Source organism: Orcinus orca, chromosome 16 (genome assembly GCF_937001465.1).
Source record: "Orcinus orca chromosome 16, mOrcOrc1.1, whole genome shotgun sequence".
NCBI lineage: Eukaryota > Metazoa > Chordata > Mammalia > Artiodactyla > Delphinidae > Orcinus > Orcinus orca.
In genome coordinates, this window is record NC_064574.1 from 77,061,617 (window position 1) to 77,085,048 (window position 23,432).

Here is a 23,432-nt window from a genome sequence, read left to right on the forward strand (position 1 = left end):
CAGGGCTTCCCTGGTGGTGCAGTGGTTGAGAGTCCGCCTGCCGATGCAGGGCACACGGGTTCGTGCCCCGGTCCGAGAAGATCCCACATGCCGCGGAGCGGCTGGGCCCGTGAGCCATGGCCGCTGAGCCTGCGCGTCCAGAGCCTGTGCTCCGCAACGGGAGAGGCCACAACAGTGAGAGGCCCGCGTACCACAAAAAGAAAGAGAGCCCAGAAATAAACCCTCAATAGTGGTCAAATGATTTTCTTCATGAGTGCCAAGACCATTCAATGGAGAAACAATACTTTTTAACACATGGTGCTGGGAAAACTGGATAGCCACAAGCAAAAGAATGATGTTGGACCCTTACCTTACTTACATCATCTACAAAAATTAACTCAAACTGGATCAAAGACCTCAATGTAAGCGCTAAAACTGTAGAACTCTTCAATGAAAACATAGGGGAAAATGAACTGATGGGTATAAAAATAAGTGGAAAAGATCACTTCAGCTACACCCAAGTGGGACAAAGAAGATTGAACAGAGAACTGGGCGGAGCTGGAGAGGCTGGTCAGGGAAGTTGTCTCAGGGAGGGTGTGACAGAGTTGAGCTCCGAAAGATGAAAATGTGCCAGCCCTGTCACGAGCAAGGGAAGTGCTCCAGGCAGGAGGAAAATAAACCCCAAAGGCCTTAAGAAAGGAGCGGGCTCGATGTTCTGATGGTCAGTGTACCCAGATGTAGGTAATGAGGGAGATGAACTGGGAGACAGAAGCAGGGACCAGATGATGGGGGGCCTAGGGGACCATGGTGAGCAGTTTGCATTTCACTCTCAGGGAAGCGGGAAACCACTGGAGGGTTGACCAGGGGAAGGACAAGGTGTCAGGCCTTTTCCCTGTTGTGTGGAGTGTGGCTGATGGGAGGAGAGCATGGGAGCTGGGGGTCCAGCAGGCGCTTGCTCAGACCAGGGCTGCAGCCGTGCCGATGGTGAGAGGTGGCTGCGTTCTAGACATTGTGGGGGGACGTAGAGCCGATGGGGGCTGACTAATGGGTTGGATGGAAGGCATGAGGGAAATCAAAAAGAAGAAAACTCAAATCCCAAGATGCTTGGCCTGAGCAACTGTGTAGATGACGGTGGTGCCACTTAAGGAAATACAGAAGTTTGCGGTGGGGCTTGATGTGTTTGAGGAGAAGTGCAGTAGTTAACATGGCTGGAGCCACGTTAAGACAGCTTTCTATTAAGCCTCCTTATGGAGAATGTGAGTAGGCCGTTGGATTTATGAGCCTGGAATTCAAGGAAGAGGTCCAAGGTGAAAATAAAAAGGCAAGATGTATGTGTGTTTGCACATGAGTGTGTGTGTGTGGTGTATACATATGTTCATACAGATACATGACTTTGAATAAGATATGCATGCATTGGAATGATATATGTATGTGCATTTGTTTATACAAACACACACGGCTTTGAATAATATATGTGTGCGTGCAAGTATATCATATATGGTATTATGTTATAATACGATATACTGTGTATAATTCAGAGTCCTGGGAGTGATTGAGATCCCCAGGGCCAATGCCAGACCTGGGTGCACTCCGGGTGGGACCCGCTGGTAGGGGGAAAGACAGCAACAGTGATAGAGAAGGTATGGTGAGTACAGGAGTGGAACAGAAGGAAGATCAACTGAATCTTGGAAGCCTGAGGAGACAGGGAAGGCTTGATGGCTTTGAGGACACCATTGCTGGACACATAGGTCGCTCTGCTCTCTACCAGGGGTTGGGAAGTGGTAAGCCCGAGAGGCTTGGGCAGAGAAAGCCAGACGAGCTTCCCGGTCTCCTCTGATTGGGGGTGTGTCCCCACCCCTCCCCAGCACAGGGATTTGGACCCTCTCAGCGCTTCATCTTTCAGAATTGTGCAGCAAACAGCCTCTCAACGCCACTCACCCGGGAGGCAGGAGCCCCGTAGCTCACCAGGCTGGTTTAGCACAGCACCTAGGCCAGGCAGCTTTCAGATGTCCACATGTTCACTGCGGGAGTCTGGGAAGGGGCAAGGACTGGGAAGAAAGCCTCAGAAAGAGTTCAAGAACAGGAAGTGTTGATCACTGACTGCTGGCAAGATCTGGACTGGGCTCGCAAGCCAGGCCCCCCTCTCCACACCCCAGCCAATCTCCCTTCTTGTCACGAGACCGGAGATTGAAACCAGGCTCTGCTTCTCTGGAGCTGTCCAGCTTTTTGAAAAATCACCCAATTTGTGTGAACCTCGGTTCCTCACACCTTATGGAGGCTACCTGAAGACAACAGGAGATGATGGGATAAAGTGAGTCGCGCCCAGCAGGTACAATGCCTCTGAGAATATAGGACGCTACTTCAGTCTGTTCTTCACAGAAATCCTTCTGATAGAATTCATAATGAAGTAGAAATATCCATTATGAGTTGTATCCTTCTTTGTCCAAATGCAGGGAACAGAGCCTCTAAATCTACCCTTGGGACATCTCTGATCTTGCCACCTGATTCTTAACTTCTGTGCCATAATTAACCCCCTTTTGTGCCGCCTCCTCTTCAACTACACACTTCGTGCGGCGACCACCTCGTGTAGCAGCTACTTCACGTCCCCAGGAGTGCAAATATTTCCTGAGCGAATAAATGATGGTGATATTTGTGGCCTGACACACAAACATCACACACACACACTGAGTTGCAAAGAATGAGATCATTAAAATATTTTTACAACACACTGCACAGCTGTATTGTCTGAATCACTACTTGACAAAATGGGGGGAAAAATCACGGAATTGGATTCTGTGAGCTGAGCCTAAACACGTGGAGAATGAAAGTCCTGTTTGTGAAGAGAGGGGAGAGGAAAAAGTGCTTGCTTCCTCATGGAAGACAGAAATTTCTGCGAGAGGAGAAAAAAGACAACCGAAAACAAAAGCAAGATGAATCACTTTCATTCTGAAAGGAACACAGTGAAACAATGGTGCTAAATGAGACGGAATTCCTGACAAAGATCTTCTCTGTTCTCCAAGGGCTTTTATTGTGCCGTGTGTGCCGAGAGTTATGTTTTATCTTCCCAAAAGGAGTCAGCGTACTTTATTTTCTGCGCGGTACCTCTCTCTGCCTCTCCTCCCCACTTGCTGAGATTTAAGTCAGCTATTGTAGTGCTCTATATCTGATCAGCCTTAAAGATCTGAAAAGCCCTGAGTTTGCAAGAATAAAAAAAGGCCTCCGGTTTGACAGTGATAGATCCCACTTGTCCCCTCGGGATGACATTCCTGCACTAGGAAGACCACAGATCCTTCCGATAACAAGCTACAGCTCCTGCTCGCCTGCGTCTTTATGCAGAGGTCAGGGCACCTGCTGGAGGAAAGGAATTGCCCGGCGAGCTCTGGCTACTTTTACCGAGCCCAGCAGGGATGCTGCATATTAGATGCGACAGGTTTAGGGTGAAAGGGATAGTAGAGATACAGCCTTTGAACTCAAGGATGTTATCATGGAAAACAAGATTTAAAACACAAAAACGGGGCTTCCCTGGTGGCGCAGTGGTTGAGAGTCCGCCTGCCGATGCGGGGGACGCGGGTTCGTGTCCCGGTCCGGGAGGATCCCACATGCCGTGGAGCGGCTGGGCCCGTGAGCCATGGCCGCTGAGCCTGCGCGTCCAGAGCCTGTGCTCCGCAACGGGAGAGGCCACGACAGTGAGAGGCCCGCGCAACGGGAGAGGCCACGACAGTGAGAAGCCCGTGTACTACAAACAAAACAAAACAAAAACACACACACAAAAACGATCCTTTTAACTTAGACCTAAATCCCTACTCAACTCCTTTCAAGAAGTGAGCCTTTGCCTCCGTAAATCTCAGTCTCCTCATATCTAAAATGGGACCTCTGTCACAAAGTGAAGGAGGTCATGCCTGTGAGGCCCTTATCACCGTAGTAAAGGGCTGGAAAGATAGCACTTGTTGTTATTACTTTTAGAGACTGTGAGATTTTTATATCCCTAGCATTTCTTGGAACAGTTAGTGATTAATACCTTTTTATCTTTAATGAATGAACAATTAGAATAAATTAGGCAAAGAGAATTGCATTACTCTTCTGATTAAAAGCTTGGTACCCAAGGGATGAAGTCCAAACTCTTTAGTGTGGCTTTGCATCTGGCCCCAAACTCCCCTGCCAGGCCCTGCCAGGCCAGGGAGAGCTCTGCAGAGCCATCCCCAATTGTACGTGCCGGCTGAGCTACTCACGCGCCTGAACTTGCCTTGCATCTGGAAGTCTGCACACAGCATGTGTTCAGTCTTTCCCTTCAGCACCTGTGAGTGAGCTGGAGACCTTCTATACAAGCTTCCATGCCCAACCCAAATGCCACTTTCCCTATGTAGGTTTCCTTTCACTGCCCCAAATGCACTGGAAGTTTCTCTCCCCTCTGGGCTCACACCGTGTTTTACAACAGTGCTTTTTATAGTGTGGTCCCTGGACCTGCAGCATCAGTATCAGCAGGGAACTTACTAGAAATGCAAATTGTTAGGCTCTGCCCCAGGCCTACTGAATCAGACACTCTTGGGGTGGGGCCCATCAACCTGTGCTTTAACAAGCCCTCCAGGCGTTTCCGATGCAAACTCAGATTATAATAGAAAACCATCACTTTGTGCAAACTTCTACTCTAACATGTCTCACAGTGTATTAAAGTCACTTGCCTAAAAACAGGACTGTCCTCCTTGCCTCTCAGCCAAGTTATTTTTCTTGTCTGTGTCCTAATAGTTCATTGAGTTACAGCTGCTAGACAATATTACACAAGTTACAGGTGTACAGTACAGTGATTCACAATTTTTAAACGTTAAACTCCATGTGTAGTTATTATCAACTATTGGCTATATTTCCTGTGTTCTACAATATACCCTTGCAGCTTATTTTATACTGAATAGTTTGTACCTCTCAATCCCCGACCCCTCTATTGCCCCTCCCCACTTCCCTGTCCCCACTGGTAGCCACTAGTTTGCTCTCTATATCTGTGAGTCTGCTGCTTTTTTGTTATATTTCCTAGTTTGTTGTGTTTTTGGATTCCACGTGTAAGTGAGATCATACAGTGTTTGTTTATGTCTGTCTGGCTTATTTTGCTTTAGCAGAATAGCCTCCAGATCCACCCATGTTGTTGCAAATGGCAGAATTTCATTCTTTTTCATGGCTGAGCAGTATTCCAGTGTGTGTGTGTGTGTGCGCGCATGCGCACGCGTGCACCACATTTTCTTTATCCATTTATCTGTTGATGGACACTTAGGTTGCTCCCATATCTTAGCAACTATAGACAATGCTGCTATGAACATTGGGGTTCATGTATCTTTTCAAATTAGTGTTTTTGTTTTTTTTTCAGATATATATCCAGGAGTGGAATTGTTGCGTCATATGGTAGTTCTAATTTTAGTTTTTTGAGAACTCTACATTGTGTCCTAAGTTTCCTCATCTATAAAAATGGGCATAATCATATTACCTTGCAGGAATGCTTAAGAATTAGAAATAATACATATAAAATGTAAGATACAGTATCCCAAACACTAATCCCCCCCTGACCCCTTCACCCCTGACTCCCAACTGTTTATTCATGTTGCCTAGCCTATCGGTCATTATATAAAACTTTCCACTGCCTTGAAAAACAGACGCAACTGACAGGTCTGTCCCCAGGTGGAGGGAGTCTGTTAGGCTTTTGGGAATTGAAGGAGATGTCCCAGCATCGGCAAGGAGAGCTCAAATCATTATAAGTGAGTTAAATATAAGTTAACAGGACATAACTTTTCAGCAAGAGGCTGAGACTGGGAGGAGAGAGATCATTCATGACTATACACAGGCAGGGATGAGTCAAGCTGAGGTCAGGCAAGGACGAGTTAGGGGGATGGGTAGGGGGCTATGCAGTCATCTGGGCTGGCTGCCTTGCATGGAGTTTTCTCTCTAACGGTTAGCTAGTGTGCAGAAGATCCCAGAAATCGCACTGTTTGCCCATGAGCCTGGTTCTGAAACTGTGGAAGCACCTGGATGATGGGATCTCTCTGCAGTCCTGCAACAGGTAAAGTCTCATTGCAGCTTTGCTGGCAGAAGTGTCGGTTGTGCTGGTTTGGTTACGCGTGTGATAAATGCCAGGGGGGCAGGCAGGGCCTGCAGTGATCTGGGAAGACTTCCCAGAAGTGAACCATGGGGATAAATGAGATGAAAGAGATGTGGGATTCAGGTGGGCAGAGAGGGCTCAGTCAATGTCCCAGGGAGGGGAGCAGCCTGGGCAACCTCTATTATGTTCCCTTATAGCGATGTTTGTTTCTTTCATAGTGCTTTTCACAATTCGTAATTATTATTTGCTTAATCCTGGCTTCCTTCTCATTCTATACATTCTAGTAGGGCAGGAACCACGTCTAATTTTCTCATCATTTTATCTAGAGCTGGGTCTGGCATGCGGTAGGTTCTCAACATACATTTTCAGTATTCACCCTGATGAACTCCATTGAAGTAAACAAATGAACTGACATATTTCAAGTGTGATGAAGGACCAGGCTGGCTGACACCGAGGGTCTGTGCTGGTGAAGCAGCAGCAGGTGATCAGGTAAGGTGGGGTCTGATTTTAGAAGGCTTTGACATTTTTGCCAGAAATGTTGGACTCGACTCCATAGTGAATAGAGAATTGTGAGCTCCTGGAAAACAAGAACTATTATTTCTCACCAATTTAGCACATTTGTTGGGTACCCAGACCGTGCCAGACATCACACAAAACTAAATCAGAGAGCATCTCAGTGTTAAAGGAGATCAGAGTCTGGGCCGCGACAGGCATTTGTGGTGTACGTAAGCAAAGACGGCATAAGGCAGGAATGACGAGTGCCACACGGGAGAAGCAGGCAGACCGTGCAAAAGGAGCTCAAAGGGGAGACTTTGACGTTCCACTGGGGAAAACAGAAAACCTTTCAAGGAGCACGACATGTTTGAGCTGGACATGGAAGGAGCAGTATTCAAACTTGGAGAGCTGAGTGTTTAGGGAAGAGACAGTGGCTGTGGAGTTGGGGATGTAGGGAGAAAGCAGGTGGTTGGGCTTGTTGACTCATCTTTGCCTCCCCCCACGATGTCAAGCATGATGCATTGCACGCTGCTGGCATTTAATGAGCCTGATGTCTGTTGGTTTATCACTGTACGTCCTTGAGCAGGGAAGTGACGGGGGAAACTGCAAATAGTTAATACGCAACTTCATCAGAACTGTAACTAATTTTTCACCAACCCCAAATACCACTCAACTTATAGTGGGTGCTATAGGTTGGTCCATCAAGTGGCAAAAGAGAAGATGGTTTATGTGTGTGGGATATGAGTCATTTCATACAGCCAGAGAATTCATACAGGAACTATAAAGGCAGGCCAAGACAGCCATGCATGAGTTTACACCATATCAAGGATATCATCCTAAAAGCAGCAGGGAGCTTCTGGAGAGTTTTAAGCCAGGGGCATAGGATCAGACCTGAATTTTAAGAAGATCACGTGCCTGGCTTACGAAGGATGGGCTGTAGTATCGGGTACTCTTCCCCCCTGCTGCCATAGTAACTACACTTTTTCTCTCTCTGCATATCTGTCTTTCCCTCCCACCAGAGAAGAGGAAGTTCCTTGAGGTCATGGAGTGGATCTTATCCACCCTTGTGTCCAAGTGGTTGTCAAATAGAAAGCACTCCTTATTAAATTAGCAAGATTGTAGGGAAGGAGAACCATCGAGCAACAATTTGAGTAATTCAGGGCAGGAGTGACAATAGCTTAAGCTAGGATAGCATTTGGAAAGGATGCAACATGGGAGACAGATGTCAAATACACGAATGGTAAAATATAGGGGACTTTGTGACAGATGGGGAAAGGGGTGACAGAGAGGGGAAGTTAGGAATGATTTAGGCAAACTAGTGGATGGCAGGTGGCCCTTTGGGACAAGAAACAGGAGAAGAATCAGGTTTAGAGAAGCACAGTACAAGTTCTGTCTTGGACATGCGGTCTTGGGTAAACCAATGGAACTTTGAAGGAGAGAGGTCTGAAAATGGGTTGGATTTGCAGATATGGGGCTCAGAGACAAACCTCAGCTAAGGAACGTAGTGACTCCCCAATCAATAGAGTGATGGAGGAAGACATGGAAAGACCCGAAATCACTCACACCCTAACAATTGGGGTTACCTACCCTTCTCATTTTTGCCATCTGGTCCATTACAAAGTGGCGTCTCAACGTTGTTCTAATTTCCGTCTCTTTGACTCAGTGAGTTTGAGCCTTTATTCATCTACTCATTGCCTACCTGGGCTTCCCCTTCTGGGTATTGCCTTGGGATATCTCCAGCCCATTTTTCTATTGGTTTTCCTTGTCCTTCTGGGTTGGTTTGAAGGATCTCTTTGTATATTCTAGAAATTATTCCCTTGACTGTTGTAGGCATTGGAAATATCTTCCCCCCGTCTGCCATGTATTAAATTTTTATTTGAGATTCCTAGCTCCTGCAAGGGGAAGGCATACATTAAAAGAGCCCCAGAAATACAGAAAAAGAAGCATATTTTGAGTAAGATAATGAGTTGGATACTGGACAGGTTGATTGAAGAGGGGGGGATTTTGCTAGGCAGAGCTGGAAGGGGGAGGGAGACGTGCCCTGAGGCCTGCTCCAGGGGGCCCCCTGTCGGAAAAGCCCGGGTGGGGGGGGTTGGGTGGGCTGAGGATCAGTAGGGGGTGGGACTGAACTTGAACAGGATGTTTATGTTGACAAAGAGATTGGGGTGTGGGTGAGAGGCACTTGGGCTCTAATGGGCAGCTAATGCAAATCCAAGAACTTGGTCTTCATCAGTGGTGACGGATGTCCAGCAGAGACACCTGCCCAGAAACATCCTTTAGTGAGCTGAGTCTGCAAATGGCACGGAGGGGGCTTGGGGCAGGGACAGACTGAAGCCAGATCATCAGTTAGGAAACTTGGCAATAGGATGGTACGATGGTGAGTTTTATGCGTCAACTTGGCTAGGCTGTATAGTACCCAATTTTATAATCAAACACTAATCTAGAAGTTGTGACAGTATCTTGTTGATGTGATTAACAACTATAATTGGTTGACTTAAAGAAGATTACCCTCGATATGGTGGGTGGGCCTCATCCAATCAGTTGAAGATCTTAAGAGTGAAACAGAGGTTTCCCAGAGAAGAAGAAATTCTGTTTCAAGGCTGTTAATATAGAAATACTGCCCGAGTTGTCAGCCTGCCCTACAGATTTTCAACTTGCCACCTCCCACAACTGCATGAGCCAATTTCTTAAAATATAATAGAAAATAAATATCTGTGTGTGTGTGTGTGTGTGTGTGTGTGTGTGTGTGTGTGTATGTATTTCCTATTGATTCTATTTCTCTGGAGAACCCAGACTGATACTGGAAGTAGTTTATTGGCCTTTGAAACTTTTTGTTCCTGCCTGTCATTAATTAAAAAACAAAAGAAAAAAAAAAGAGGGGGGAAGAAACATGCACTCCAATACATATGTATTTATTTATGTATAAATTAGTTACCTGTGCCCAAGTACTAATATGTTGTATCTATTACAAAACATGAAATGGAAGGATTTAAAGAATGAACTATAAAAAGACCTGGCAATCCAAGATGTAGATTTTCTTCGTGCATCTGGGAAGGCATCAGTCTTGGCAATCAGCTGACCGAGGTAAGAGATGAGAAGGATTCAAGTACAACGTACTAAGGACTGAATTAAGAAACTCTAAGATGAGAAGCTAAGCCAGTTAATAACTTTGTACTCAACATTCATGTATATTTATGTGAAAAGATGTCCCCCCAATATACCCTTTCAATGAGTTTTTCCAGTTCTCCTGAAAATTGTTAGGGTACATATGCGATCAGAATTCTGGACATCCCCCAAATAACCAGACTCTTAAGACTTTTTAAGCCAACTGTCAGTTTACATCAAGATTATCCTCACCCACCTCAAGGAAGTTGGCTCTGGTTTGAAATAATTCCTGGCCTTTGAAGAGTGACTTAGGGTCTCAACATAGCCCCACAACAAGGATGGGAGGTGGGAAAAATTAGAATGTTTCCCTTCTTTGTAGATGGGTGTTGTTAATAATGAAAAAGAAATCACCAAATTCTTAGAAACTGAAAGAAGAATGGTGGTGGCCAGGGGCAGTGGAGGAGGGGAATAGAGAGCTGTTCAGTGGGTATAGGTTCAGTTTTGTAAGATGGCGAAGTTCTAGAGAGCTGTTACACGACGAGGCATGTGTAATGAACACTTCTGTACTATACACTTAAAGAATGGTTACAAACATTTTTTTTTAATGGTTAAGATGGTAAGTTTTCTGTTATGTGCTTTTTACCACAATAAAAAATATAAGCAAACTGGGGTTTGGTGAGGTTAAATAACTTGCTAGAGGTCACAGCATCCATCAGTGGATAGATTCAGGTTAAGATCAATGTCTTTGGGGGGGCCAGCCCAGTGTCCTTCCCGTTGTATAGACCATGCAATATATACATAGGAGTTTCCCACCCCTTTCTGCCTGTGGCCGTTATCAATTTGGAGGAGTCAAGACTGCCTTTGAGATAACAGATACTTAAGTAGACTCCAAATATTTCTTTTTTTAATCCTTTGTGTACAACATTGACTTTTCTAATCAATTGTTAAAATAAATCTCAAGGATTTGCTGGATTATTTGGGAAATGCAGCAAGGAGCACTTCAGTTTATCAGTAAATAAACAGGTATAAATCGGAAGTTAGAAGCGGGCAGGGTGCGGCGGGGGGGGAGTCCCAACACCTGCCGCCATCCAGGTCTGTGATTTAACTTTCAAATGACAAACCAATGACACGTGGGAATTAAACAGCTGGGGAAGCTCCGACATCACTCCATCAGAGCAGAAGGCAAAAGGCAAACCCGCCAGTGCAAAGAACGCTTAGTCTTGCTTGGTACGCCGGGCACACAGGTGAGATCTACAGACTGAAAATCTCCAGGTGGCCTCAACATGGGAGGCCAGGGTTCAGAGGACGCTGCTTCCGAGCTGTTCTACTTGCCAGCCTCAGCTGAGTCAGCAAGGCCTGACCATCCTTTCAAATAGGTCTCTTATTTGGTCCCTTTAAAAACTGTTATTATTTCAATGAACTTCTCCCAGGATCAGATAAGAAAAGATTTATTAAGCACATATGACCAACAGAGTAAGATAAAACCTTAAAATACTCATTGTGTTAGGCTGCTAGAGCCGCCATAACCAAATACCATAGACAGGATGGTTTAAACAATAGACATTTACTTGCTCACAGTTCCAGAGGCTGGAAGGCCAAGATCAAGGTGCCGGCAGGTTTGGTTTCTCTGGTGGCCTCTCCCCTTGGCTTGCAGACACCCATCTTCTCACTCTGTCCTCACCTGGCCTTTCCTCCGTGCATGCACACAGAGAGTGAGCTCTGGTATCTCTTACTCTTTTTATCAGGACACCAGTCCTGGTGGATTAGGGCTCCACCCTTATGACTTCATTTAACCCTAATTACCCCTTTAAAGGCCTTATCTCCAAATAGTCACATTGCATTTGGGTTAGGGCTTCAACATCTGATTTTGGGGGGAGAACATAATTCAGTTCCCAACACTCATTTTTGTGCCTTTCTTTTCTACCCTTAGTTGCATGTGCCTTACAGTAGTCAATCAAAGTCATCTACGTTGCCTTGAGGCAAATTAGATTGTTTTAACGAAAATGTAAATAGAATCCAAGATCAAAACTATAATTTTATAAAACAAAACTTTTGTGTGATGGAAAGGAGAGAGTGAGGGTGTGTGTGTGTGTGTGTATGTGTGTGTGTGTGTGTTCGTAAAGGGGATTGTTGCGAGCAGAAGACCCTCCTAAGAATAAAAAGTGGGAAATTACTTTCCAGGCTTCTGAGTACCTTTCTCTAGAATTTTCTATGTGACATGATTTGCCAAAATGAGGGAGTATATTATGAAAGAGGAAGGTCTGGGATCCAAAATCAGGGAATCTAACATGAAAGAGGTAAATGCCTTCTCTGGAGTTGTGGTTGGGGTAGACCTCAGAAGGCATCTGTGCCGCAGGCCCAGAGCACAGCTGATTAAAGTGGGAGCAGTTCCGCAGGGCTGAGTCTAGGGTAAGACTCACACATAGATGCTTGCGTTGGGAAATATTTCATTAAAATACTTTGGCAGGGAAATTCCCTGGTGGTCCGGCGGTTAGGACTCTGCACTTGCACTGCAAGGGGCCCCAGGTCCAATCCCTGGTTGGGGAACTAAGACCCTGCAAGCCGCGCAGAGCGGCCAAAAAAAAAAAAAAGTGTGTTCATGTGCCAGGTTAGGTTGCCTGGGTTCAAATGCTGGCTAGTCAAACGAATCTTAAATTATTAAAAAAAATACTTCGGCGGGAGACAAAAGAGCCCCGCAGCTATACCTGAAAAAGATACTTTGGTTCCAAAACGTGAGAAGAAAACTAGAAAGGCAAACATTAATGTGCCTAATTAAACGTTTACAAAGCTTAAAATGACAAGCTAATCAACTGCAACCCACTCAATCTTTTTTTTTTTTTTTTTTTTTTTGCGGTACGTGGGCCTCTCACTGTTGTGGCCTCTCCCGTTGCGGAGCACAGGCTCCGGATGCGCAGGCTCAGCGGCCATGGCTCATGGGCCCAGCCACTCCGCGGCATGTGGGATCTTCCCGGACCGGGGCACAAACCTGTGTCCCCTGCATCGGCAGGCGGACTCTCAACCACTGCGCCACCAGGGAAGCTCCCACTCAATCTTTAATGACATGCCTATGTACACGTGTGTGTTTATTGTGGGATACGGGTACGTTTTTATATATTGTAGGATGGAGCCTCCAAAAATAAGTTTGTGCACAGCCTACAAAGATCTGAAAACAGTGTGGCCTATTAAAGTAACGATCTCCCTGTCCCCTGGGTTAATGACAAGTTGGGATTACATCCCGAGGTCTACATCTTCTGGATGTGGGGCTGGAGCTGCCCCCATCACCTGTGCCTGGCACACTGAGAACAGCCTGGTGAGCTGGAAGATTCTGGACTCCATCTTCATCCTAAAATCCATCTACTCAACATTGTCTGGCAAACATTCTTGATCAGAGTCCACCCAGGCCCAGATCAGTCCAGCCAGCAAGAGCAGAACAGCTACAACCCCAAGAGAACTTGGAGGCGCTCTGAACCCCAAGAAAGGGGTGTTGTCTCCAACCACTCCGGGGGGTGCTGGGCTGAGAAGGGGCCAGTTAATTCAGAACACTTGCCTACAGCTGTCACCTCCAAGGAAAAGTACAAAGAAGCTTTTTGTTCTATTTGGTGACCCCTAGTCCTTAATGTTTCAATAACAAGAGGAGATAGGATGTAGGCATAAAGGTCAATAGAGATAGCCCCCCAGTATTTTGCAAGAATAGAATTATAGTTAGTGAGTCATGGGTAGGGCACTCAAAACCTTCATGGTCACCAGAAGAATCAGACCACCTGATGCAGCGTTTCTTGTCTCCGTTCCGGCCAGCTTTGGGTTCGATTGACTAGAATATGCAATGGCTTCATGGAGGCACTAAACTCTGTATAGAAAACGGATCGTGGTATAAACACTGCTTCTTCTTAAGAGCCCTGTAGGAAGCTTTGGTTGCTTGTCTGCCAGCCGCTCCCCCGCAACACACACACACACACACACACACACACACACACACACACAAGCATGCATGTCCTCCCCTGGGAGCAATGACACACTGGGACCCAAGGCAGTCAGATCACCGACCAGAATTTATCTAAAATGACACCCCTTTGTCCTTGAAAGCGTTTTGTTGCTGTCTTTCAGAATCCTGCCTGAAATAAAACCTCAAGACTTTTGTCTGAAACTTCACAGTTTGGGGCTTTAAGAAGAGAAGACAAGGAATTTCAAAGTATTGTAATTCTGCTTTGGGAAGAAATAGTTCCTGGCCTTTCTCCTCAGATGTCCACATGCCGCACGGATTCACCTGTTGACCTGTTCGTCCGTTCCACCAGCATTTACTGGATGCCAGCGCTGGGGATGCAAAGATGAACAAGGCAGAGTCCCCACCTCTGGCTCAAAGTCAGGTAAACAGACACTAGAAAGTGCTGAGCGACCTGAAAGCTGAGGGCGAAGAGGGGGGAGCTGGCTCTTGTGTGAGGAATAGGATTCTTCTCTGTCTGGGGAGAGAACAGAGCATTAAGCCAGGGAAAGCAGGATGTGCACAGAGGCACTGAGCCGCGGGGAAGGAGGGTGCAATGCGAGGCCTGAGTGCCCAGGTCTACAGAGGGGAAGTCGGGGAGCAGAGCTGGAGGTGTAAGGAGGGTTCGGATCAGAAAGGCTCCCCCGTGGCATCCAGGCTGTGTCTCATAGGTGGCGTGGCATCCAGGCCGTGTCTCATAGGTGGTGGCACAGCAGTGGAAGCCACCGAACAGTAACTAAGGCAGTTGGGGATCTATCCAGATCTACACCTAGATTCTGTACATTACCTCTGCTTATGATAGGAGGCCCAGGTCGTGGAAATAACTCAGGGGCTGTTAGGAGAGCCCAGGCATAACAGGATGAGGGTCTGAACCGAGGCAATACCGGGAAGGTAGAGAAAACGAATTCAATTCTAGAGATTTCAGAGGTAGACACTACAAGACTTGGGGACTGATTAGGGACACAGGGATGGTGGAAGAAGCTTGAGTCCACAGTAAGACCATGGACACAAGCAGGAGAGCACCAGAGATGCTGAGTGACTCACCCAGCATCCCACAGCTACCACGTTAAACCATACAAAATTGCCGATATCGACCTATATACAATGTCAATTTCACATGGTTCAACCTAATCATAAAAAGTCAGACGAATCTAACTAGATGACTTCCTGGAAAAAGCAAAACTATGGAGACAGTAAGAAGATCAGTGGTTGCAGGGATGGAGCACAGGATTTTTAGGGCAGTGAAACTATTCTGTATGATACTATAATGACGGATACATGTCACTGTACATTTGTCCAAACCCATAGAATGTACAACACCAAGAGTGAATCCTAATGTAAACATGATAATACATCAATGTAGGTTCATCAGTTACAACAAATGTACCATTGTGGTGTGGGATGTTGTTAGGGAAGCTGCATATGTGTGTGGACAGAGGGTACAGGGAAACTTCTGTACTTTCTGCCCAATTTTGCTGTGAAACTAAAACCGCCCTAAAATTAGTCTATTCATTTAAAAAAAAGTAGGACCAAGACTTGAATCCAGCTCTACTAAATCCAAATCTTTTCCTTTCTGCCATGTTACCTGAGAATGAAGTTTCCGGAGCACTTCCAAACTCAGGAAGCCAACCGGCCAGCTTTTTAAAATAATCACCCAGGACTTTAGCCCTTAAGGGGTGCATCTTGGAAAGAACAATCTATTCAAGGTGGGGAAGTTTGCTGAGAGAAAGAAAAAAAAAGTGAAAAGTCAAACTCAGCTTGTAGACTTTGCAAAGTCGTGAATGTAAATTACAGGTTTACTGGACCTTCCTCATGCCTGCACCCAAATGTTCCCCACTGCTTCCCTGAGACCCACGGGGCTACAATTCCCTCCCAGACTTTGGCTCCAATCTCACCTTCCCTTTCCTAGAGTCATTCCCGCTTCATGAACCCACCATCCCAATGCATCACCTCACACACAACATTCAGGGTGTAAACTTTACAGAAGACACAACCAAACCCATCATCATAAAAGGAGGAGAGAATGGTGCCCACAAAGACAGAACAACACGAGCCCGAAACAGGGATGGGAGAGAGAGTACTGAGCCAGGGGCAGCACCTGCTTCCTTTCCTCCTCCTCTCCCGCCTCCTGGAAGTAATAACCATGGGCACACTCAGCCTCTGTCCGGCACGTGACTCCCTGCGATCTCCCACCCATGCTGGGATTCTGTCTCCAAAGCTCCCTCCCCCTGCGCCTCCCACCAGGGGTAGGGTGCCCCCCGCCCATACAGCAGTTCCACCTGTGGCCTTGTCTCCCATTCCCCATCCCACCCCTTGAACCTACAGACCGCACCCGACGTGGCTGGCTGTGTCCCCAGCCTGAGCATCCCCCCTCTGTGACGCAGATGGCCTAGGAGGCTAGGTGGCGTTTGTGTCTCTTCTTTCCCTCTGGTAATTGCAGGCCAGGCCAGGCCTGAGCAGGAGTCCTTAAGTGGACTGACAGGCTTAGGACGACCAGCTGCAACCTCAGTGTCTGCCGGTGAGCAGAAGGCAGCAGGAAGGGAGCCCACACATGTGGCCGGGTCTCTCGACCTCTGCTTGACAGAGAAATGCTCAGCCTGGACTTGGACCCGGGCCACCGCCACCATCCCACCTGCCCCGGAGGCCCCGAGTGCACGTGCCGGGGCTTTGCACCGCTCAGCAGGTGCACACAGGTGTGACGGTGGTGCCTAGACCTTGGCCTTGACCGAAGGACGTAATGACTCAGCTCAGTGAAAGCAGTGGTCCTGGCTGCACACAAGTTTCGTGTACTGTTTGCTAGTTTTAGCCTAACATCCCAGAAGCAGGGGAAACACATCACGTGTTCAGGAGAGGTGTGAGAGGAAACATGTGCAGGGCCAGGGGGCAGGTCAGGTATAAAGGGGCCACGCTCTCAGTCTGAGGCCTGGATGGGTCAATGCTCTGTGGGATCTGTGCCAGCCTGTGCCCTCTCTGTTCCTTGGCTTCTTCCTCTGATAATTCCTGCCCTTTCTCTCTCCTGAGGGTGGTGAGGAACAGCCAGTGAGATAACGGGCATGGAAGTGCTTTGGAAAGGGCAATGTGCTCCCCAAGTGTGAGGCACTAGCGTTTCCGCAGTAAATCACCCCGCATAGGGGCGCTGGGAGGGCCGAACGAGGTGATGGATGTGGAAGCCCCTTGTACATGATAAACTATGAAGTAGATGGAGAATGATTAGCAGCGAGGCATGATTATCTATGTGGTTCTGATAACACCACCATTTTGCCACCTGCTGCCCAGACATTTCTGTAACTGCGTGACTTTGCAAAGACGTGAACTTTGCCTGCTGTGGTTTGCCCAGCTGTAAAATGAGATACCTCCGGGGACGGCAAACACAGCTGGCTCTCGCGGATCCACGGGGGCAGGGTCCCAGGCTCCAGAGAGGATGTGCTAAGTGGAAGAAGGTTGGCTCAGAGGACAGACCCAGCATCTGGATTCAGCGCAAGTCCTAGGGAGGCCGATTCGGCTCAAGGCGACGCTTGCTAACACGGAATTACTTCCTCCGGCCCCTTTTGCCTTTGAACGCATTGCTTCCTTTCACCCTCGCAGGTGCCCTGCGAGATCGGTTTTCTTATTGTTTCCGTTTTACAGATGAAGAAACCGAGGCTTATGTCCGAGGTCACACAGCTTTGAATGTGAAGCAAACCGGATTTCTGGGGACACCGCCATGACAGCAAAGCCCACGCTTTAACGATGTCAGGCCCATTCACAACGACGGTTAAGCGCATGGTTGCTGAAGCGTTGCTTTCCACGTGGTGTCATAAGTGGGGCAGTTTTCCATCGTGCAGAGAGTGTAAGGCTGGGCCAGACCACCCCTTAAGGGACTACTGCAGAAGTGGGTAAGGGTAAGCCACATTACAACCCCCGTTGAGAGGGCCAAGAATGCAGAGTCCCAGGTCCCATTCTCCACACCACCAGCAGCAACATTTCTGAACCACAGTTCTGATCACGTAACCATCTGGCTTGACGTCTTCTCTAATTGCTCCCTTGGATGGATGCAGTCACCTCTAGATCGTACGGTAGAATTCACAGTCCTTGGAGGCAAAGAATGAGCCTGCTTATTCAGTTACTCATGGCCCCTAGAACATCATACATGATAGATGCTCAAAAAATACTTGTAGAAAGGGTGAATACCAGTCTCACCATGATGTGAAACCATCCCATGCTAGCTTTATCTCCCACGACGCCTTTAGACCCCAAGATTCAATCATCTCTAACGTCAATACAGCATGTTCTAGATTTTATCACAGCTCTCCACCTGTGTTCAGGCCATTCCCACATGGTGGGATAATCCTCCCATAGCTTCCACTTTGCATACTGCCTCCTTCACACTCCAAACTCAGTTCTGACTTTCCCTGTTTCCCTGATGCCCTCAGGACTGGTGACAATAAACTAATCCTTCCTCCATGGAACCATCCTTTTGTTTTTTGTTTTAATTCATTTCTTTATTTTCAATTTTATTTTTTTATACAGCAGGTTCTTATTAGTCATCAATTTTATCCACATCAGTGTATACATGTCAATCCCAATCGCCCAATTCATCACATGACCATCCCCACCCCCCACCGCTTTCCCCCCTTGGTGTCCATACGTTTTTTCTCTGCTTCTGTGTCTCAATTTCTGCCCTGCAAACTGGTTCATCTGTACGATTTTCTAGGATCCACATATATGCATTAATATACGATATTTGCTTTTCTCTTTCTGACTTACTTCACTCTGTATGACGGTCTCTAGATGCATCCACGTCTCTACAAATGACCCAATTTCGTTCCTTTTTATGGCTGAGTAATATTCCATTGTATATGTGTACCACAACTTCTTTATCCATTCATCTGTCGATGGGCATTTAGGTTGCTTCCATGACCTGGGTATTGTAAATAGTGCTGCAATGAACATTGGGGTGCATGTGTCTTTCTGAATTATGTTTTTTTCTGGGTATATGCCCAGTAGTGGGATTGCTGGGTCATATGGTAGTTCTATTTTTAGTTTTTTAAGGAACGTCCATACTGTTCTCCACAGTGGCTGTATCAATTTACATTCCCACCAACAGTGCAAGAGGGTTCCCTTTTCTCCACACCCTCTCCAGCATTTGTTGTTTGTAGATTTTTTGATGATGCCCATTCTAACCGGTGTGAGGTGATACCTCATTGTAGTTTTGATTTGCATTTCTCTAATAATTAGTGATGTTGAGCAGCTTTTCATGTGCTTCTCGGCCATCTGTATGTCTTCTTTGGAGAAATGTCTATTTAGGTCTTCTGCCCATTTTTGGATTGGGTTGTTTGTTTTTTTAATATTGAGCTGCATGAGCTGTTTATATATTTTGGAGATTAATCCTTTGTCCGATGATTCGTTTGCAAATATTTTCTCCCATTCTGAGCGTTGTCTTTTGGTCTTGTTTATGGTTTCCTTTGCTGTGCAAAAGCTTTGAAGTTTCATTAGGTCCCATTTGTTTATTTTTGTTTTTATTTCCATTACTCTAGGAGGTGGATAAAAAAGATCTTGCTGTGACTTATGTCAAAGAGTGTTCTTCCTATGTTTTCCTCTAAGAGTTTTACAGTGTCCGGTCTTACATTTAGGTCTCGAATCCATTTTGAGTTTATTTTTGTGTGTGGTGTTAGAAAGTGTTCTAATTTCATTCTTTTACATGTAGCTGTCCAGTTTTCCCAGCACCACTTATAGAAGAGACTGTCTTTTCTCCATTGTATATCCTTGACTCCTTTGTCATAGATTAGTTGACCATAGGTGTGTGGGTTTATCTCTGGGCTTTCTATCTTGTTCCACTGATCTATATTTCTGTTTTTGTGCCAGTACCATATGTCTTGATTACCGTAGCTTTGTAGTTTAGTCTGAAGTCAGGGAGTCTGATTCCTCCAGCTCCGTTTTTCCCCTCAAGACTGCTTTGGCTATTTGGAGTCTTTTGTGTCTCCATACAAATTTTAAGATTTTTTGTTCTAGTTCTGTAAAAAATGCCATTGGTAATTTGATAGGAATTGCATTGAATCTGTAGATTGCTTTGGGTAGTATAGTCATTTTCACAATATCGATTCTTCCAATCCAAGAACATGGTATATCTCTCCATCTGTTGGTATCATCTTTAATTTCTTTCATCAGTGTCATAGTTTTCTGCATACAGGTGTTTTGTCTCCCTAGGTAGGTTTATTCCTAGGTATTTTATTCTCTTTGTTGCAATGGTAAATGGGAGTGTTTCCTTAATTTCTCTTTCAGATTTATCATCATTAGTGTATAGGAATGCAAGAGATTTCTATGCATTAATTTTGTATCCTGCTACTTTACCAAATTCATTGATTAGCTCTAGTAGTTTTCTGGTAGCATCTTTAGGATTGTCTATGTATAGTATGTCATCTGCAAACAGTGACAGCTTTATTTCTTCTTTTCCAGTTTGTATTCCTTTTATTTCTTTTTCTTCTCTGATTGCCATCGCTAGGACTTCCAAAACTATGTTGAATAATAGTGGTGAGAGTGGGCATCCTTGTCTTATTCCTGATCTTAGAGGAAATGCTTTCAGTTTTTCACCATTGAGAATGATGTTTGCTGTGGGTTTGTCGTATATGGCCTTTATTATGTTGAAGTAGGTTCCCTTTATTCCCATTTTCTGGAGAGTTTTTATCATAAATGGGTGTTGAATTTTGTCAAAAGCTTTTTCTGCATCAACTGAGATGATTATATGGTTTTTATTCTTCAATTTGTTAATATGCTGTATCACATTGATTGATTTGCGTATATTGAAGAATCCTTGCATCCCTGGGATAAATCCCACTTGATCGTGGTGTATGATCCTTTTAATGTGTTGTTGGATTCTGTTTGCTAGTATTTTGTTGAGGATTTTTGCATCTATATTCATCAGTGATATTGTTCTGTAATTTTCTTTTTTTTGTAGTATCGTTGTCTGCCTTTGGTATCAGGGTGATGGTGGCCTCACAGAAGGAGTTTGGGAATTTTCCTTCCTCTGAAATTTTTTGGAAGAGTTTGAGAAGGATGGGTATTAGCTCTTCTCTAAATGTTTGATAGAATTCACCTGTGAAGTCATCTGGTCCTGGACTTTTGTTTGTTGGAAGATTTTTAACCACAGTTTCTATTTCATTACTTGTGATTGGTCTGTTCATATCTTCTATTTCTTCCTGGTTCAGTCTTGGAAGTTTATACCTTTCTATGAATTTGTCCACTTCTTCCAGGTTGTCCATTTTATTGGCATAGGGTTGCTTGTAGTAGTCTCTTAGGATGCTTTGTATTTCTGCGGTGTCCGTTATAACGTCTCCTTTTTCATTTCTAATTTTATTGATTTGAGCCCTCTCCCTCTTTTTCTTGATGAGTCTGGCTAGTGGGTTTATCAATTTTGTTTATCTTCTCAAAGAACCAGCTTTTAGTTTTATTGCTCTTTGCTACTGTTTTCTTTGTTTGTATTTCATTTATTTCTGCTCTGATCTTTATGATTTCTTTCCTGCTGCTAACTTTGGGTTTTGTTTTTTTTGTTTGTTCATCTTGTTCATTTTGTTTTTTTTGTTTGTTCGTCTTTCTCTAGTTCCTTTAGGTGTAACATTAGATTGTTTGAGATTTTTCTTGTTTCTTGAGGTAGGCTTGTATAGCTATAAACTTCCCTCTTAGAACTGCTTTTGCTGCATCCCACAGGTTTTGGATCATCGTGTTTTCATTGTCATCTGTCTGTAGGTATATCTTGAGTTCCTCTTTGATTTATTCAGTGATCTCTTGGTTATTTAGTAACGTACTGTTTAGCCTCCATGTGTTTGTGCTTTTTACGTTTTTTCCCCTGTAATTGATTTCTAATCTCATAGCGTTGTGATCAGAAAAGATGCTTGATATGATTTCAGTTTTCTTAAATTTACTGAGGTTTGATGTGTGACCCAAGATGTGATCTATTCTGGAGAATGTTCCATGCACACTTGAGAAGAAAGGGTAATCTGCTGTTTTAGGATGGAATGTCCTATAAATATCAATTAAATCTATCTGGTCTATTGTGTCATTTAACACTTGTCTTCCCTTATTAATTTTCTGTTTGGATGATCTGTCCATTGGTGTAAGTGAGGAGTTAAAGTCCCCCACTATTACTGTGTTACTGTCGATTTTCTCTTTTATAGCTGTTAGCAGTTGCCTTATGTGTTGAGTGCTCCTATGTTGGGTGCATATATATTTATAATTGTTATATCTTCTTCTTGGATTGCTCCCTTGATCATTATGTAGTGTCCTTCCTTGTCTCTTGTAACATTCTTTATTTTAAAGTCTATTTTACGTGATATGAGTATTGCTACTCCAGCTTTCTTTTGATTTCCATTTGCTTGGAATATCTTTTTCCATCCCCTCACTTTCAGTCTGTATGTGTCCCTAGGTCTGAAGTGGGTCTCTTGTAGACAGCATATATATGGGTCTTGTTTTTGTATCCATTCAGCAAGCCTGTGTCTTTTGGTTGGAGCATTTAATCCATTCATGTTGAAGGTAATTATCAATATGTATGTTTCTATTACCATTTTCTTAATTGTTTTGGGTTTGTTTTTGTAGGTTCTTTTCTTCTCTTGTGTTGCCCACTTAGAGAAGTTCCTTTAGCATTTGTTGTAGAGCTGGTTTGGTGGTGCTGAATTCTCTTAGCTTTTGCTTGTTTGTAAAGCTTTTGATCTCTCCATTGAATCTGAATGAGATCCTTGCTGGGTAGAGTAATTTTGGTTGTAGGTTTTTCCCTTTCATCACTTTAAGTATATCATGCCACTCCCTTCTGGCTTGTAGAGTTTCTGCTGAGAAATCAGCTGTTAAACTTTGGGGAGTTCCCTTGTATGTTATTTGTCATTTTTCCCTTGCTGCTTTCAATAATTTTTCTTTGTCTTTAATTTTTGCCAATTTGATTACTAAGTGTCTCGGCGTGTTTCTCCTTGGATTTATCCTGTATGGGACTCTCTGCGCTTCCTGGACTTGGGGGGCTATTTCCTTTCCCATGTTAGGGAAGTTTTCGACTATAATCTCTTCAAATATTTTCTCGGGTCCTTTCTCTCTCTCTTCACCTTCTGGGACCCCTATAATGTGAATGTTGTTGCGTTTAATGTTGTCCCAGAAGTCTCTTAGGCTGTCTTCATTTCTTTTCACTCTTTTTTCTTTAGTCTGTTCTGCAGCAGTGAATTCCACCATTCTGTCTTCTAGGTCACTTATCCATTCTTCTGCCTCAGTTATTCTGCTATTGATTCCTTCTAGTGTATTTTTCATTTCAGTTATTGTATTGTTCATCTCTAGTTATTTGTTCTTTAATTCTTCCAGATCTTTGTTAAACATCTCTTGCATCTTCTCAGTCTTTGCCTCCATTCTTTTTCCGAGGTCCTGGCTCATCTTCACTATCATTATTCTGAATTCTTTTTCTGGAAGGTTGACTATCTCTACTTCATTTAATTGTTTTTCTGGGGTTTTATCTTGTTCCTTCATCTGGTACATAGCCCTCTCCCTTTTCATCTTGTCTATATTTCTATGAATGTGGATTTTGTTCCGCAGGCTGCAGGATTGTAGTTCTTCTTGCTTCTGCTCCAATCCTTTTGTTTGCTTCCAAGATAGGGAGACAGAACAAAAAGTATGACGGAGCTAAGAATCGGAACGCCAAGTCCTTGACCAACCCATGAACCATGACTTAAGTCATCCTCAGGAGGCAGAGGCAATTTCAGGCTATAAACACTTTATTTCTACTTGGAACTTATGTTCCCAAACACCAGCGTAGCCATCAGATAAATTGGATGCGACAGTTTCTGTGTT

The 23,432-nt window shown here is 44.8% G+C and overlaps 1 long non-coding RNA gene across 1 annotated transcript in view; it reads right to left on the reverse strand.

The window, feature by feature from the left end:
* The window catches only part of LOC125961430 (uncharacterized), a 195,714-nt gene that overhangs the window by 159,888 nt on the left and 12,394 nt on the right, over positions 1–23,432 (reverse strand). Inside the window, exon 2 of the long non-coding RNA XR_007472147.1 lies at positions 18,817–20,709. This is a non-coding gene — a long non-coding RNA (uncharacterized LOC125961430). The remainder of the gene's footprint in view (positions 1–18,816; positions 20,710–23,432) is intronic.